This window comes from Petaurus breviceps, unplaced genomic scaffold, assembly GCF_028583685.1.
Source record: "Petaurus breviceps papuanus isolate PSGF00001 unplaced genomic scaffold, PetGlider_PUasm1.0 164, whole genome shotgun sequence".
Classification (NCBI taxonomy): Eukaryota; Metazoa; Chordata; class Mammalia; order Diprotodontia; family Petauridae; genus Petaurus; species Petaurus breviceps.
This window is the reverse complement of record NW_027185735.1, coordinates 4,981,820-4,996,480: the sequence shown is the minus strand read 5'-3', so window position 1 is coordinate 4,996,480 and position 14,661 is coordinate 4,981,820. Positions and strand designations below refer to the sequence as shown.

At 36.2% G+C, this 14,661-nt stretch overlaps 1 protein-coding gene across 3 annotated transcripts in view; it reads left to right on the top strand.

Annotated features, from left to right (window-relative positions):
* Positions 1-4,224: 4,224 nt before the first annotated feature.
* The window catches only part of FRMD6 (FERM domain containing 6), a 117,601-nt gene continuing 107,164 nt past the window's right edge, over positions 4,225-14,661 (top strand). The window contains exon 1 of one of the 3 annotated variants that reach the window (XM_069082237.1): positions 4,225-4,407. The gene's annotated coding sequence lies outside the window, so the exon portion shown is untranslated. The remainder of the gene's footprint in view (positions 4,408-14,661) is intronic. The other 2 variants (XM_069082236.1, XM_069082238.1) reach the window with 2 other exon arrangements.

Genomic DNA, 14,661 nt, shown 5'->3' with positions numbered 1-14,661 from the left:
TGCTGGGAAACCTGGAAAATTGTATGACAGAAGTTAGGTAGAGAACAACAACATATGCCCTAGGCCAAAATAAAATCAAAATGGGTACATGATTTAGATATAAAGACTGATATTATAAGCAAACTAGGAGAGCAAGGAATAATTTATCTGTCAGATCTATGGAGAAGGAAAGAATTTATGACTAAACAAGAGAGTTTGATTCACAGCAGCAGTTGATGAGCAGAATGTGGTTGCTTGTCCAAGCTCAAGAACCACCTGAGCCTGATGTGAAACAATTCTCTGATTTGCCCAGACAGTGAGCATAAAGACTGCTGTTATGCCAAGGTCAAAGCACAGCTTGTCTGTTGAGTCTTAGCTCTGGAAAACAGGGTATCTCCTAATAATAGTAAAAAGAGAAAAGGGATAAGGGAGGGTTGGTCTTGGCATGGGTATCCTGATTATTGATCAATAAACTGATAATTAGTTACCCAGAAATTATATCTTTCAGACTTTTCATTCATCATACACTCACACACAGCAATTAGGGAGGAAGTAAGATGCCTATCCCATTTGTTGACCTGGACCTATCCAAATCATCTTTATCTCATTACAAAAGTTATCAATAAAAGTTGGCTTTGGGGCGGCTAGGTGGCGCAGAGAATACAACACCAGCCCTGGAGTCAGGAGGACCTGAGTTCAAATATGACCTTAGACACTTAACACAAAAATACTAGCTGTGTGACCTTGGGCAAGTCGCTTGACCCCAAATGCCCCCCCCAAAAGCAAAAAACCCCAAAAGAAACCTGGCTTTATCTTGAACCCCTTGCTGATCTCCAGTGATCAACCTGTCAACATTTTACTACCTTGATGTATGTTTCACCTCTTTAATCATGGCAAAAGTCCAAAGAAGTTTCCTTATAACAATACTCTTGGCCAGTTTGCTTTCAATTTTATTATGCTGCTAGTTAAACTTCTCCAGGGCAATCAACAATTGGGAAATGCTGGACTTGGTACTTTCTTTATCCTCCCAGGCAGCAAAAGGACTCTTTTGCTGGGGAGCTATGCAGTATCCTACCATTTGATCAACTTGCCCTCTGTATTTGCAATGCCCTTCCCCCAACTCAATTATGATGTGAGCTGCGCTGCTAGTTCATCTCTTCCTGATCACCAACTTTGCAAATATTAGGGTTAGGGGTTTACCTAATGCTAGAACACTGTTAATTTAGGTTCAATGTTGGGATAAAATGAGGTACTTAGAAATCGTTGGACAGTTAACTCAGCAAGTATGTATATATATATATATTATGTATATGTATGTATATGAATCAAGGATATAGTGGTACATAGCTTTTTTAGAAGAAATCCCACATGGGTGTAATTTTTTATGCCTTTTGGGGACCAGGAGTCTTCAACAAGGGAGTCAGCTTTGTTGCCTTTTAAGGAAAACTATTTCCTTTTTTTCTTACAAAAAAATTAATTTAATTTAAATTTAATTAGAAAACAAATTCCTAGTTCAAAGAAATAGCAACCCTGGTCCTATCATGTCAGTGTTGATTCATAAGGATTTTGCCTTGTCTGGGCTCTCTTTTGCCTTCTTTTTCTTCTGGATTTAGCTATAATTACTCTTTATTTTGGAGTAGCTAGGTGACAGGAAAACTCATCTTCCTGATTTCAAATATGGCCTCAGAAACTAACTGTGTGACCCTGGAGTGCCTAGGTTTCCTCATCTATAAAATGAGCTGGAGAAGAAAATGGCAAATCTCCATATCTTGGCCAAGAAAACCCCAAATGGGGTCATGAAGAACTGCACAACTGGAAATGACTGAACAATAACAACAAACTCTTTTTATCTGGTGCGTCATTTGTGTGTGTGTGTGTGTGTGTGTGTGTGTGTGTGTGTGTGTTCCTTTTGCATTGGTTGGACTTTATTTTATGTCACTTGGAGGATAAAGCAATCTTGGAGAAAGTTACTAATCTGCCATCTTGGAAGTTCTATCATTTTTTCCTTTAAATTATTTTTATTTATTTTGTAAAATATTTCCCAATTATATGTAAAATTTTTTCATAACACTCGTTTAAAAAAAATTTAAGCTCCAAATTATCTCCCTCCTTCCTCTCCTTGAGAAGATTTGATATTGATTATACATGTGAAGTCATGCAAAACATTTCCATAATAGCCATTGTTGCAAAAGAAAACAGAAAACAAATCAAAAATAAAGTTTTAAAAAAGTATGTTTCACCCTGCATTCAGAGTTCATTAGTTCTTTCTGGAGGTGGAGAGCATCTTTCCACATCCTATCATATTAAAAATGTTTTCCTTAAAGGCCTTTAATTCTGTGATTGTTTCTACAGTGAAACAGGCACTATGCTCTTAATGGATGAACAAGGTAAATGGGCATGTACAGGTCTGAGGGGTCATTCCCCTGCTCATCAATCTCCAGTGGCTACCTATTGCCTCTGGATTAAAATACATTTATATATTTAAAATATTTTGGTATTTAAACCTCTGCACAATCTGGCTACAATTTATTTTTCAGGCTGATTTCATTACTCTCATGTACTCTACATTCCAGTCAAACTGGTCTACTTGTGGTGGCTGCAATTCCAAACTTGGTTTGCACTGTCTCACTTCACTCAGTTTTTGATTTCTTCAAGGCTTATTTAACTCCCAAAGGAATCTTTCCCTGTTGTTAGCTCCCTCCCTTCTCAAATAATTCTTCATTTACTTATCTGCCTATGTGTATTCCCTAGTAGAATGTGAACTCCTTTAGAGCTAGATCATTTTTGTTGTTCTTTTGGGGTTTTTTTTTTGTGGGGGGGTGGGTGGGGGGAACGGAGGAGAGGGTAAGCCCAACAGTATGTAAGTACTTTCCAGACAGCAGATGCTTTTTAAAGGTTTGTTGAATTGGGCTGAATTGCCATTGATACTGTTGTATTTTAATGATTTTTGTGTTAACTCCCTCCAAGAAAAGGAAATATAAATTTTAAAGGTTAATTTTTTTAAGTTCTTTTAAGTTGATTACTCTTCGACATAATTTGTTATCTTTGCATCCTTCTCTTGATTCTCATATTCACTTCCATCGATCCTCCGTGGACTCATTTTAAGTGGTTTGCACTTCCCATTGTCTACGGGTCGACTAGGACCAGAACTTTAAGGTCAATCGCACAGTGAAAAGAAAGGAAGAAAAGGTAGGAAGGTAGAAAAGTAAGTGGTTGGAGCTACATTTGTTCATGTTGAATGATCATACTTGAAGGTAAGGCATAAATGGGGTCTAGATATCCACTCACCCCCATTCTTAACTTAAGGCTTCCATTTGTCACTTTCTTCACTAATCCCTTACAGTTTACAGACATAATCAGATCTAATGTAACAATCAATGAGAAAGTTCTTATTGGTACCAGGCTCTGCATTGAGTGTTGAGTTTTAAGGGGGAGGGGGGAGAGAAAGACAAAGAGTTTCAAGTCTCTGCATTCAAGAAGCTGGCATCCAAATGGAAAACCTGTAAATAGGAGATCAATTGTAGAGAAATTCTTCTCTTCCAGCATCCCAGTTCCTCAGAGACTTCATCCCTAAATAAAAGCAGTCTTTGAATTTCCTCAAGCTATCCTGAATTATTTGATGAATATTAGAGGGGAGACGAGGCATTTAAATTTACCATTTCTGTTCTCCAGAGAGTAATGGGAGATGGGTTCATTTTTTACAGACATTGTAAAACACACTTCAAGGTACCCAGAGTCTATTCATTTAGCACAAAGTCTGCTTTGTGAAGATGGTTGTTGCAGTATCGTTTCAGTGGAAGAGGAAGAACCGCTGGGAAGAAGGCACTGAGTCCTCCTTTGCTACTTCCTTTGAGTTATCACCCCTAATTTCAGGGAACGAGAGAAACAACTGGTGAAGCATTGACCCCCACATAAATCTCCCAAACCCAACTCATATTTAAGGAGAGAGAGCAGACGCTCGGGAGGCTATATCTGGGAGAAGGGGAGCAATACCAAAGATTTTTTTGTTGAAGTGAGGGATATTTCTTGTATTGCAAATTTTGCATAACTCTGAAGAGTTTTAAGCTTGTGGTTATGCTCAAGATTTATGATCCGTCGTTTACTAAAGCTTCGACGCCTGTTTCATTTCCCATTCTTCTGTTTTCCAAGTTTTCCTCCTTAGAAGGCACTTGGTATCGTCCCTGGGCGGGGCTGGCGGGGCGTCCACGTGCTCTGCCCCGTAGGAGTTCCGATGCAGCTCGGCGGCCACCTAGTGACGAGCGGAGGGAGAAGACGTGGAAGAGGAGGGACTAGGGGCGGGACGAAAGCTGGGCGATTGCTATCCAGGCTCAAGGCAGAGGAGACTGAGACGGGAAGGAGGTGGAGGAAAGCCCTGGGGAGAGAAGCGAAAGGAGTTTCTGATGCCTCCTATCTTAGAATTTATTGAAGGTACGGGAGGTGGAAAGCTGCGCCACGGTGGGGGGTGGGGAAAAGGCCGGTGGTGTTTCGATCCGAGCCGGAACGGGCCCCACAGTTTCTCTTTTGGCTCCCCTGGCAGACGCGGTAGAGCAGGGCTTGGAGCGTTGGGGAGGGGGGAGGGGGTGCTTCAAAGTGGAAAAAGCTGGCGGGCCTCAGACAAAGAAATATTTCGTCTCTTTTTCTTCTCACCCCTGCAGGTCACCCTTGTTTTTTTCCTCCCTCCCCCTTGGTTTTTAGAGTCGTTTTGTCTATTTATAAATTCGCTGCTCCCAGCAAATTTCCCGGACTGGAGGATGTGCATTAGCCTTGTGGCTTGTAGTCCTAGGAGTGGGGTGAGGTAGCTGGAGGCAGGCGGTGCCGATGACTTGCTCCCTTAAAGAAATGAGGCTATGTTGCTTGGTTGCTGCTTCCTTTCAACTCTCCGTTCCCGCCCCCGCTTTTCCTTTCCTCCTCCTTCCCTTCCTCCCACACTTATAGGGTTCTCTGGGCTCACGAAAAAATATTAACCATGTACCGCTTGGTGCTCCAGCAGCCTAGTTTCTACCAACCAGAGTCCTAGAACTGGCAGCTAGGGGAGAAGGGGCTGCTGGGGGAGGAACCCAAAGCTGTCACTTGCCCCAGCGGGGAGGCAGCTCTTTAAAGTTGTTGCGATGAACCTGAGTAAGCGGCCTTTGCCCTTCCCGAAAGCTATTCTGCCTAGTTTTGGGGGCTGTAGGTGGGTGCTGGGACATAGGAAAGCTGTGAGGCTTCCTCAGGGTAACTTGCATCCCAAGGAGCTGATGCTGAAACCCAGGATCAGCAGAGTCTGCAGGACAGCACGTGTGGAGGCCGAGGACCCTGTGCTTCCCTAGGGATGGGTGCTTTCAGAAATCGAGATGTCAAAAATTAGAGCAATCTACTGAGGTAGTAAACATTTTTTTATTTGTGTGAATAATTGTCTAGCAAGATGGAAATAGTGCATTTAAGTAATGTGTTTTGCCCAGAAGGTAAGAGTTGACTCTCTGGAATGGAGTATGTTAATAGGGAGATTTTTTTTGGAAGCTATCTATGAATTGGTGAAAAACTGCACCTCAAAGTGTATTTTGCTGCTGAAATGAAGAGCAACAGTTTTTTCAAGTCATTCATTTGTGATATGGTCTCTGTAGACCCTAGTCTCTGAACTTCCTCACCTTTCTTTGTTTTTGCCGCCTTCCCCCACCCTCCAAAAAAATGTGTTTAGATTTAATAACATAACACAAAATCCTTTATTTTCTTCTGGAGTTCAGTTGAACCAGTGGATTTATTGTTTTAGAGTGTTAAAGGAAACCATAATACACCATTGAAAATTTGTCATGGTATTTAAAATTTAAGGTTTTGTCCTCCAGTGGTTCTGAATCTGATCTTGGAATGCATGGTAAATGTCATGTCTTCTTGGGATTTCCTCTGTATTACATGTAATCCTAATTGCCTTTCTAGGGTAACCCTAGATATTTTATTTATTAGCTTTGAAAGAATCTATCTAAATTTATTTATACACAAAATACTCTTTTCCACAGGGTAGAGTTTTAGGGATTATGTTGCAGAAAGCTGCCAGTGGCTTCATTTTCCAAGAATGTTAGTCATTTCCTTTCAGTGATTTCAGCCAGTTGATATTTCACTGCCTCAAAACTTTCTGTGGAGAAACTTTTTTTCCCCTCAGAAAGCATGGTTATTTTGAGATGTATGTCCCCCTTTGTTTTAAAATAGGAGCATACATTTACATTGTGACAGTAAGCAGTGTGGAGTTTTTCAAAATAGGACTTTTTGAGAGTTTTAAAGAAAGTAATTTAAATAGCCATGAAGTTCTATAAACATCCCATTCTAAGCCTCCATAAAAGAGTGGCAAAGGAAAGGAGCAGAAAAAAGAACAGATGATTTGATTCTGGCCCTCATGTATAAAATTTGTTAGAAATTTAAACCTTTGTGGTTTGGAGAATAAAGTACAGGGCAGAATATAATAAATATATGTGATAAATATGACACTTAGATCCCCAGTATATTGACTGATATCAAATTCATATTTCACATAAAAACATGCATTTGGAAAATTTATTAAACTTATATTGACTATCTTTTCCAGAGAGTAAGCTTTTATATAACTCCCACTATGTGCTCTAACCCCAAGAAGTAGCAGTTCTGTCCACTGAACCCCCAGCTGCCTGTGGCAGAGAAGAGTGCTTGTAATATGAACTGGACTTTTTTGTTTTTTTGGTGGGGGCAGGGAAGGGAGTGATTAAGATTTTATACTGATTGACCACTGGAATGTTTCAAAAAAGTTTCTGTGTCGCGGAAATATTTGTTTTTCTTCTCCTCTCCCTCTTTTTCTTTCTTTTGGTGCACTGTATTTCTTGAATTTGCAGGTTGATACTGGAGAGTTGATCAGGGCAGAGAAGCTTTTCAGAAAAATGCAAAACAAAATACTACAAATGAAAACAGGACTTTGTCAAAGTTTAATGTTGGTATAACTCAGATTTTCAATCTGGGTTGGATATTCTGGCTATAGGTATTTTGTATCAGAGTTCTTTAAAATTGTTATTGAATTAATGGATTTTCTTGTAAAATATTTAAGTCAGTTATATTCTAGCTTTTCTAGTTTGTGGCACTTGGTTTCCAGTTTTCCTTTACAGTGGTTCTAAAGTTTTTGACTTTCAGAATTTATGACAATAGACTTTAAGAATAATGCTAGAATTGAAAGATTTTAGAATCAGTCTTTTTGACAAGATTGTCAGATTTTAGCATGAAGGAATATTATCTTTTTTTGGGGTAAAGTAATTTTGAACTTGCAAGTTGCACATTTTGATTTCTAAAGGGATTTTTTAAATAAAATCTGCAAGTAATTATTTTACTGCACAAAATCTAATACCAAGGAGAGATTAATACAGACCATGTGTATGAACCTGAGATTTGAATGATCTCAATGAGATATCTCTTTGTGAATGATACCTGGACCCCAGATGGAACATATAGAAAGCATAGTTATTTTGAGATTTCTCAGAAACCTCAAATTGGGAACTAAGCTTCATGTTATATTTCTCTAAAGTACATTTATGATATTGTTTAAGCTCTTTAGAAAGATGTGTTATTTTTTTCTGCTGAGATTTTTTTTAAACAGTAATTGGATTAAGCCTCATGAAATGCTAATATTATGTAGAATTATTTCAACTGGGGCAGAAAAAATGAACTGGTAGTGGTTAGAGTTAACAAAACGTGACATATATTTATGTTTGAACCAATCTTTTTACTTTTTAAAAGACAGATTTGAAAATGGTCTTAGTAATTGTAAATTTATAGTAACGTTTTGTTATAACATATAAATGGGCTAAATCATATGTTCCCATTTAAAAAAAAAACTTAATATAACATGAATTTTAGATCTGTTCCTCCGCAACTCCAATCATATAAAAGGAGGTGTTACTTCTTGAAGTTATATGGACAAAATCCAAATTTGTCCATATGTCTTCCATTTCAGTTTATGAAAAAGTGAGAAGTTAAAGTATAAGAACTTTTAAAGTTTTAACTTTTTAATTTTTAATTTGTGCAATGAAACAAACATTTCTACATGCAAATAAAAATGTGATTGTACATAAAACTACAAATTTACTATGCATAACTTGTCACTCTTTCTCCCCCTCACTTAATAGTACTTTATTTTTTTCCAATTATATGTAAAGATGGTTTTCAACATTGACATTTAGTTACATATTTTTCTCCCTTCTTCTGCCCCTCCCCCAAGACAGCAAGCAATCTGATATAGGCCGTACATGTACAATCATGTAAAACATTTACACATTAGTCATGTTGTGAAGGAAGAGTCAGAACAAAAGGGAAAAACCACAAGAAAGAAAAAACAGCACAAAAAGAAAACAGTCTACTTCAATCTACATTCAGACTCCATAGTTCTTTCTCTGGATATGCATAGCATTTTCCATCTTGAGTCTTTTGGATCATTGTGTTGCTGAGAAGAGCTAAGTCCATCAAAGTTGACCATCACACAGTGTTGCTTTAGTAGTGGTGTTCTCCTAGTTTTGCTCACTTCACTCAGCATCAGTTCATGTAAGTCTTTCCAGGTTTTTCTGAAATCATCCTGCATATACCACAACTTGTTTAGCCATTTCCCAAGTGATGGTCATCCCCTCAATTTCAAATTCTTTGCCACCACAAAAAGAGCTACTATAAATATTTTTGTACATGTGGATCCTTTTCCTATTTTTATGATCTCTTTGAGATATGGAACCCAGTAGTGATATTACTGGATCACAGGGTATACAGTTTTATAGCCCTTTGGGCGTAGTTCTAAATTGTTCTCCAGAAATAGTTAGATGAGTTTATAACTCCACCAACAATGCATAAGTGTTCCGATTTTCCCACATTTTCTCCAACATCTCATTTACCTTTTCTGTCATATTAGCCAATTTGATAGGTGTGAGGGGATAACTCAGAGTTGTTTTAATTTGAATTTCTCTAATTAGTAGTGATTTAGAGCATTTTTTCATATGATTATAGATAGCTTTAATTTCTTCCTCTGAAAACTGCCTGTTCATATCCTTTGACCATTTCTCAATTGGGGGAATAAATTGTATTCTTATAAATTGGACTTCGTTTCTATTTATTTTAGAAATGAGGCCTTTATCAGTGACTCAGGCTGTAAAAATTGTTTCCCAACGTTCTTATTTCCTTCAATTCACGGTTGCACTGGCTTTGTTTGTGGAAAAACCTTTTAATTTAATGTAATCAATATTATCCATTTTACATTTCACAATGTTCTCTATCTCTTGTTTTGTCAGAAATTCTTCACTTCTCCATACATCTGGCAGGTAAACTATTCCTTGCTCTCCCAGTTTGCTTATTGTATCAGCCCCTATATCTGCATTGTGTGCCCATTTTGGTTTTATATAGTACAAGATGTTGGTCTATGCCATACTAATTTTTTCCCCAGCAGGTTTTGGCTAATAGTGAGTTCTTATCCCAGAAGCTGGAGTCTTTATGATTATCAAACAGTACATTGCTATAATCATTGGCTCCTGTGTCTTATGTACCTAATCTATTCCACTGATCCATCACTCTGTTTCTTAGCCAGTACCAAATAGTTTTGATGATTTCTTATTTATAATACAGTTTTAGATCTGGTACAGTTAGGCCACTTTCTTTTCATTAATTCCCTTGATATTCTGGACCTTGGTTCTTCCAGATTAATTTTTTTTCTAGTTCTATCAAATAAGTTTTTGGTAGTTTGGTATGGCATTGAATAAGTAAATTAATTTAGGTAGATTTTTCATTTTTAATTATATTAGTCTGGCCTACCCATGAGCAACAGATACTTTCCCAGTTATTTAGATCTGACTTTATTTGTGTAAAAAGTGTGTTATAATTGTGTTCATATAGTTCCTGGATTTGTCTTGGCAAGTAAACTTCCAAATATTTTGCATTATCTACAGTTACTTTAAATGAAATTTCTTTTTCTATCTCCTGTTACTGGGCTTTGTTAGTAATATAAAGAAATGATGATGATTTAGGTGGGTTTATTTTATATCCTGCAACTTTGCTAAAGTTGTTAATTATGTCAAGTAATTTTTTACTTGATTCTCTAGGATTCTCCAAGTATATAATCATATCATCTGCAAAGAGCGATAGCTTTGTTTCTTTGCCTATTCTAATTCCTTCAATTTCTTTTTCTTCTCTTAAAAATAAAGTTAACCTTTCTGGTACAGTATTGAATAACAATGGTGATAATGAACATCCTTGTTTCATCACCTTGATCTTATTGGAAATGCTTCTAGCTTCTCCCTATTACATTTAATGCTTACTGATGGTTTTAGATAGATGCTACTTATAATTTTAAGGAAAACTCCATTTATGCCTATGCTGTGTAGTGTTTTTAATAGGAATGGGTGCTGTGTTTTGTCAAAAGTTTTTTCTGCATCTATTGAGATAATCCTATGATGTGTGTTAATTTTGTTATAAATATGGTCAATTAATACTTATAGTTTTCCTAATATTGAACCAGCCCTGCATTCCTGGTATAAGTCCAACCTGATAATAGCGTATTGTCCTTGTGATATGTTGCTGTAATCCCTTTGCTAATATTTTATTTAAAATTTTTGCATCTATCTTGATTAGGGAAATTGGTTTATAATTTTCTTCTTATTATTTTATTCTCTTTTTTAGGGCATTTAAAAGGACAGAGGGCACAGAAATGGTTTTGAGACCTCTCTTGGGAGAGCTTAGGCCAGTAATTGCCTTTTTTCCTCCATCTTGGCTCTGTCCATGTGTTTCATACAAACCCTGAATTTTTGTGTTCTGATTTCTAATCCATTTTCCCATCCTCTTCTGTTTTATGTGTGAGTTCATCCTATTTACATACATACTTATGATTGCTAAATGAATATTTCCCTCCATCCTATTCTCTTATACTTATCCTTCTCTTTTTTTATCCCTCTATCCTTCTCCAGAATCTGTTTTTCTTTTGACTACTTCCTTCCTTAATCTACCCTCTTACTAATTCCCTGTTGAGTAAGATGAATATATATATTCAACTGTGTGTATATGGTATATTCTTCCCCCCCCTGGAAACCAACATGTTCAGATGAGAATAAGGTATTAGGGTTTCTCACTCCCCCAATCCTCCCTTCCATTGTATAATTCCTTCTTGCTTGCCCTATTTATGTGAGATAATTTGCCCCATTTTTCCTCTCCCATGCCCCCCTCCCGCACTGTAGTCCTCTTTTTCACCCTCAAGTCTTTTGAGATCATCCCATCATAATATGATCATACCCTTGACCTCTAAAGTAGACTCCATATAATAGCCATAGCAATAAAATTCTCAGGCTTTATGTATATCATTTCCCCCATATAGGTATCTAACCAGTTTAACCTTGTTTAGTCTCTTATGTTTTCTCACTCATGTTTTATCTTTTTATACTTTTCTTGAGGCTTGTGCTTGAATATCAGATTTTCTGTTCACCTTTAGTCTTTTCATCAGTCTTACTTGAAAATTATTTAATTCAATAAATATCCATTTTTCCCTCTGAAGGATTATACTAAATTTTGCTGGATGTTGTTCTTGGCTTTAATCCTAGCTCCTTTGCCTTTTTGGAATGTTGTATTCCAAGCCTGTAAGTCCTTGTAGTGGTTAACTGCTAAATCTTGTGTGATCCTAATTATGACTCCATGGTATTTGAATTATTTCTTTCTGGCTGCTTATAGTATTTTCTTCTTAATGTAGGAGTTCTGGATTTTGACTATATTATTTCTGCGAGTTTTCATTTTGAAAAAATTTTTTAGGAGGTAACCAGTGAAATCTTTCAGTTTTTACTTTGTCTTCTGGTCCTGAGAGATCTGTGTAGTTTGCCTTTCTTATAGCTTGAAATATGACGTCTGGGCTTTTTTTCTTTGTGATTTTTAGGTATTTCAATGATTCTTAAATTATCTTTGAAATAGAAAACATTTTTCTTGGAAAGGCACCAAATACATTAATTTGTTTAGTGTTTCCATTTTTATTATATTGGCACATCCTAACCATGAGCAATTAATATTTCTCTAAGTTTTAGGTCTGTCTTAATTTCTGTAAGTAGCATTTACTACTTATATTCATAGAATTCCTACGTATATTTTTGTAGATAGGCTCCCAGATAGTTTATATTCTGTAATTACTTTAAATGGAATTTCCCTCTCTCTTTTTGCTAGATTTTCTTTGTATATAGACAAGGTAATGATTTCTGTGGATTTATTTTACATTATGCCATTTTGCTAAAGTAGTTTCAATTAATTTTAGTTGATTCCTTAGAAATTTATAAAAGATCATATTAGCAACAAGCTGTAGAACTGTATTCTCTTTGATTATACTTATGCCTTTGATTTCTTTTTCTTGTCTTACAACTGTAGCTAAGATTTCTAGATATAATCCAATAGTTGTGATAATGACTATCATTATTTTGCTTCCTGTTCTTCCTGGAAAGGTCTCTAGTCTTTTTATATATAATGTTGGCCCTTGATTTAAAATGTGTGCAAATTAACACACTTAAGTAAGGTCCATTTATTCCTTTGCTTTTTTTAGTGCATTTGTTTTTGTTTACTTTAAAAGATTTATATTTTTTCAGGTCAGTTTTTTTTTTGAAATATTTTACAATTTCTATTTTTTACAATCTTTTGAATTTTTTTGTTTCCTAATGTCTCTTTTTTATATATTTCATTTTTTCCAAATTACACGCTAAAACAATTTTTTTACATATTTGTTTTCTTTTTAAAGTTTTGAATTCCAAATTCTATCCCTCCCTCCCTCCCCATCCCCCCTTCCTGATAGGGTAAGCAATCATGTACAGGTTATAAATGTGCAATCATGTGAAACATGTAATTAGTATTAGTAATTTTATACAAGGAGACTAATTTTTTTTTAATGGAAGAAAATGAAAAAATAGCATGCTTCAGTCTGTATTCAGACTATCAGTTCTTTTTTCTGGAGGTGGAAAATGTTTTAGTATGAGTCATTTGGGATTCTCTTGCATCATTGTATTGCTGAGAATAGCTAAGTCATTCATAGTTCTTCCTCATACAGTATTGCTCTTACTGTGCATGATGTTCTGCTTCTACTCATTTCACTTTGCATCAGTTCATGTAAGTCTTTCCAGATTTTTCTGAAATCATCCTGCATCTTATTTCTTATCACACAATAATATTTCATCACAATCATATATCACAGCTTGTTTAGTCATTCCCCAATAAATGGACCTCCCCTCAATTTCCAATTCCTAGATACCACAAAAAGAGTTGCTATAAATATTTTTGTACAAATAGGTCCTTTCTCCTTTTTTTTGGATGTCTTTGGGATATATATACCTAGTAGTTGTTATTGCTGGATCAAAGGATATGCACATTTTTATAGCTTTTTGGGCATGGTTCCAAATTGTTCTCTAGAATGGTTTGACCAGTTCACAACTCCACCAACCGTACATTAGTGTCCCAGCTTTCCCACATCTCCTCCAACATTTATCATTTTCCTTTTTTGTCATATTAGCTAATCTGATAGGTGTGAGGTGGTTTAATTTTGCATTTCTCTAACAGTGATTTAGAGCATTTTTTTGTATGACTATAGATAGCTTTGATTTCTTTGTCTCACAACTGCCTGTTCATATCCTTTGACTTTTTATTAATTGGGGAATGACTTGTATTCTTATAAATTTGACTCAGTTCTCTATATATTTGAGAAATGAGGCTTTTATTAGAGATACTTATTGCAAAAAAAAATCCTGCTGCACCCTTCCTCCCCCAGTTTTCTGCTTTTCTTTTAATTTTGGTTACATTGGTTTTGTTTGTGTAAAATCTTTTAATTCAATATAATGAAAATTATTTATTTTACATTTTATAATGCTCTCTACATTTTCTTAGGTCCTAAATTCTTCCTTTATCTATGAATCTGACATATAAACTATTCCATGCTCTCCTAATTTGTTTATGGTATCACTATGTGTAAATCATGCACCTGTTTTGACCTTATTTTTGTGTATGGTGTGAAATGTTGGTCTGTACCTAGTTTCTGTCATATTGTTTTCCAGTTTTCCTAATAGTTTTTGCCAAATAATGAGTTTTGGTTCCAAAAGCTTGAATCTTTGAGTTTATTATATACTAAATAACTATGGTCGTTTACTATAATGTAATGTGTACATAATCTATTCCATGGATCCACCACTCTGTTTTTTAGATAGTAACAAATTGTTTCAGTAATTATTGCATTATAATGCAGTTTGAGATCTGGTAAAGCTAGATCACCTTCCTTCTCTTTTGTTTTTTTCATTGATTCCCTTGATATCCTTGAGCTTTTGTCCTTCCAGCTCTATAAAATAATTTTTGGGTAGTTTGATTGGTATGGCACTGAATAAATGGATTAATTTAGGTAGAATTATAATTTTTATTTTAAGCAGTTTGGGTTAAGTAACTTGGTCAAGGTTACATGACCAGTTATTTCTGGGTGTGGTGCTACGTATCAGAGCCCGGATTCGATCCCTGGTCATCCTGACTCTGGGGCCGGTGCTCTTACTCATTGCGCCTCCTGGCTGCCCCTAAGCAATTGGGATTAAGTAACTTGCTCAAGGTTACACGGCCAGGTGTTTTTGGGTGGGTGCTAAGTGTCTGAGCCTGGGATTTGATCTCCAGGTCATCCCAACACTGGAGCTGGTGCTCTTACTCACTGTGCTACCTGGCCGCCTCTCGATT